Source organism: Numida meleagris, unplaced genomic scaffold (genome assembly GCF_002078875.1).
Source record: "Numida meleagris isolate 19003 breed g44 Domestic line unplaced genomic scaffold, NumMel1.0 unplaced_Scaffold396, whole genome shotgun sequence".
Lineage (NCBI taxonomy): Eukaryota > Metazoa > Chordata > Aves > Galliformes > Numididae > Numida > Numida meleagris.
The window spans coordinates 34,645-38,570 of NW_018364618.1; the positions used below are offsets into that span (position 1 = coordinate 34,645).

The following is a 3,926-nucleotide window of genomic DNA, read 5'->3' on the forward strand; positions in this document are numbered from 1 at the left end:
TTCAGGTGGAGTTTGAGTGACTCTAGTCAACCAGACCTTTGCCTTGCAAAGTTTACTTGAAAACCTGTTGTTAACAGAGAGGCAGAAAACTGCTGGCTCAGGAAAACACAAGAGATGATCAGTTCCAAGAGCATCATCAAGTCTCCATCTCTGCAGGATGATCCCAAGGTTTAGCCATGGGACATCCAACGCACTCCACGATGCTCTTTTTTCTTACAGCCAGCTTAGCAGGCTTTCCTGGCGTTTGCTAAGATCTACAGCTGCAGGTCACGTTGCTTAGGGAACTGTCATGGAAGGGATTACCCAGTGCGTTCCTCCCTGGAGGTTCGTCTTCTCTCAAGAGGTGGACATTTCAATAAGTCTCCTCCGGCAAATATCTCACAAGGCCCCATAACCTTTGGAGGCCCCACCGCGTGGAGCTGCAACACCCAAGAGGCCACACGGGTTGGAGAGCCCATCACAGAATCACTGAATCACAGAATTTTGGGGGTCTGAAGGGACCTCAAGAGATCACAGAGTCCAACCCCCCTGCCAAAGCAAGCACCCTACAAGAGGTGACACAGGCAGGCAACCAGATGGGCCTTGAATGTCTCCTTACAAGGAGACTCCACAGCCTCTCTGGGCAGCCTGCTCTATGCTTCATCACCCTTACTTCTTCCTCATGTTTGTATGGAACTTCTTATGTTCAGGTTTTAGGCCATTACCCCTTGTCCTACTGCTTCGAAGATTCTAAATGTGTCCTTACCAGGGCAGAGTAGAGGGAGAGGATCAACTCCCTTGACCTGCTGGCCACATCAGTTTTAACGCACCCTAACACTAACCCTAAGCCCTAACCTAATCATAAGCCGAACTCTAAACCTAACCCAAACCCAAACAAGGACAGTAACCCTAACCATAACCCAAACCCTAACCCGAGCCATAACCATAACACCAAACCTCTCCTAAAAAAAACCCAAACACTAACCACCATACAGAACCTAACTCAAACCCTAACACCTATCGTAACCCTAACCCTAACCTCAACCCTAACCCTTACCTTAACTCTTAACCTTAAACCTACCCCTAACCCTAAATCTAACCTTACCCTAACTCTAACCCTAACCACAACCCTACCCTAACCCTCACCCTAACCCTAACCATGACCCTAACACTAAACCTGACCCTAACTTTGACCCTAAACCTAACCCTAACCCTAACACAAACCCTAACTCTAACCGTACCCTTAACGATAACCTTACCCTAAACATAACCCTAACCCTAACCCCAATCCTAAATACTATCCTAACCCTAAACCTAACTCTACCTTAATCCAAACCATAACCCTAAACCCATACCCTAACACTAACCCTAACCCAAACCCTAACCATAACCCTAACACATGCAAACTTAACCCTAACCCTAACCCTAACCCCAAACATAACCCTATCCCTTAACCTAACCCTAACCCTAACCCCTACTTGCTTACTTAATTACCCTTACAATAACCCTAATCCAAACCCTAACCCTAACCCCAAGTAAATCCCTAACTCGAAATCCCTACACGAAGCCTAACCCTAACCCTAACATTAATCCTAACCCTAACCCTAACCCTTACCCTTACCCTTTCCCTTACCCTTACCCTAACCCAAACCCAAACCCTAACCCTAACCCTAAACCTAAACCTGACCCTAACTCTAACCCAAAACCTATCCCTAACCCTAACCCTAACCCCAACCATTCCTTGGCTGGCCCTGCTCCCCATGCCTNTGTGAAAGGGCATCACTGGCGAGGAGAAGCCTTGTCCGTGCAGGGTTTGTGCCCAGGGACTTAATCCAGGAGAAGGACTTAGGGCAGAAGAAGGACTTAGGGCAGCCAGCAGGCCCATGGCAGGACATGGGTCCCCTGGGGACAGCAGCCACAACCCCTGTCACATCTGCATGGCGACCCTGGGCCATCCATAGGGCACCGTGAGCCTGCCCCTTCCAGATCCCCTCCTCAGCACAGCCCCATGGGGTGCAAGGGAAGGTCTGGAGGTGAAATTGCCCAGGTCCCCCTGGGACAGGTCAGGGACTGTCCCCTCCATACCATCCATCCCCAGCCCCTGATGCCTGGTCCTCAGGGCTCTGCAGACACCCAGCCCCCCCCAAGTGCCCTGTGGGGTGGCAGGTGTCCCCGTGCTGCTCACCTAGACATGTAGATCCAGGGCCACGCGTCTCACACGCAGGAGTTTCTCCTCTGCGCTACTGAGAAGAGGCTGGGGAGAAAGGAGGTGTGAGGGACACACTGAGGGTACTGGCACAGTGGGACACGCTGGGGGCAGTGGGACACACTGGGACACCCTGAAGGCTCAGGGACCCACAGTGGGCACTAGAACACCACGGCCAAGGCACGGTCCTGCAGCCTGCTCAGCCCCAACTGCCCCCCATTGCCTCCTTCCCCATTGCCCATTGCCCACCCAGGAGTGAGCCCAACAGAGGCCTTGGGGCCCCAGGGGTGTCCCCAAGTGCGAGGGGAACAGAGAGGACAGCAACACATCCCCACCCCATCCTCACCCCAGGAGCACCCCACAACTCACAGGGTCAGGAAGAACATCGAGAGGTCCCAGTTCCTGTGGGAGAAGAGCCATGGGGCAGCCGTGAGGGAACTGCGGGGCTGGGGGATCACAGGGTGTCCCCATCCAAGCCCCCCGGTTGGCCCCGGGGCTGCCCCCACCCCCATGGCTGCCAAAGTCTGGGTGCGCCTCTGCCCATAGAGGAGCCCAGGGTTGGGGATGGACACAGGGACAGAACAGGGGAATGGGGGGCCCAAAGGGAGGGGAATGGGGATAACAAAGAGATGAGACTTGGGGGTGCCAAATGGAGAGGAACGGGGATCTCAAAGAGAGGAGAATGGGGGAAAATGAAACAGAAGGGATTGGGGACCTAAAGAGATGAGGATCGGGGTGCCAAAGAAAGGATGTCGGTGCCAAAAGGATGGGCTATGGGGACCCAAAAGGAGGGCATTTGGAGCCCCAAAGAGAGGGCATTTGGGGACCCAAGGAAAAGGGGAGTAGGGTACAAATGGAAGAAATTCGGATGTGCCAAATTGAGAGGTGGCCTCTGCCAGGCACGGACAGACTCCACCTGGCCCTGCGGAGCTCCCTGCAGGGCCACCCTTGGGTGCAATCAGCATGGCTGCCCAGGCACTCACCACTAAACCTTCCTCAGGCTGCACATCCAGAACTGCCTGTGGGGAGAGGAGTAAGAGAGGGAGTAAGAGAGAGAGCCCGGCATCAGGGACCCCCAAGGCCAATCACCGCCAGCCCTAGCCCGCACCCCCCATGGATAATTCACCTGAGCTTCCACTGTGCAGCACAGGGCAGCGAGGAGCATCACGAGGCTGAGCGCGGCCGCCTTCATCTTCGTCCGTGCTCTGGGAGCTGGGTGAGGATGCAGGAGGCCAGGGCTGCATTTATCCTCCCAGAGCCCCTCCCACAACCCCAAATGCCCCTGGGCTTGGCAGACTCCCCTGGCATGGACTGAGCCTGGCATGCAGCCATCCCCTGCCCTGTCCCCGGGGCACAGGAGGGAGCCAGGGGTCAGAGGAAGAACACCGAGTGCTGGGATCCCGATGGCATTGAGCCCAAGAACCACAAGTCCCAGCACCCAGCACACCCTGGCATTTCTGTCCCCCAGGACCACCCAGACATGATGTCATCCCCACATCAAGGCTTTGTCCGAGGACATCCCTGAGTTCTCTGCAGTGCGGTGAGGCACTAAGGAGTGGGGCTGATCCCTTGTGGCACTGGGGACACGGCATCTGGGGACACTGGGAAGTGAGAGGGCAGTGGGGACATGGGCAGTGAGGAAATCATGGAGACATGGGGACGTGGAGGGGACACGGGGATATCGTGGTGATATGGGGACATCATGGCGGTATGAAGACACCGGGACATGGAGCTATCAGGA

At 55.1% G+C, this 3,926-nt stretch overlaps 1 long non-coding RNA gene across 2 annotated transcripts in view; it reads right to left on the reverse strand.

Annotated features, from left to right (window-relative positions):
* Window positions 1-3,436, reverse strand: part of LOC110391528 — a 25,533-nt gene extending 22,097 nt beyond the window's left edge. The window contains exons 1-5 of one of the 2 annotated variants that reach the window (XR_002434091.1): window positions 3,312-3,435; window positions 3,169-3,204; window positions 2,555-2,587; window positions 2,165-2,233; window positions 1,747-1,823 (exon numbers count right to left, since the gene is read on the reverse strand). This is a non-coding gene — a long non-coding RNA (uncharacterized LOC110391528). Of the gene's footprint in view, window positions 1-1,746; window positions 1,824-2,164; window positions 2,234-2,554; window positions 2,588-3,168; window positions 3,205-3,311 lie in introns of those variants that run through there. The other variant, XR_002434092.1, reaches the window with a different exon arrangement.
* Window positions 3,437-3,926: the final 490 nt, after the last annotated feature.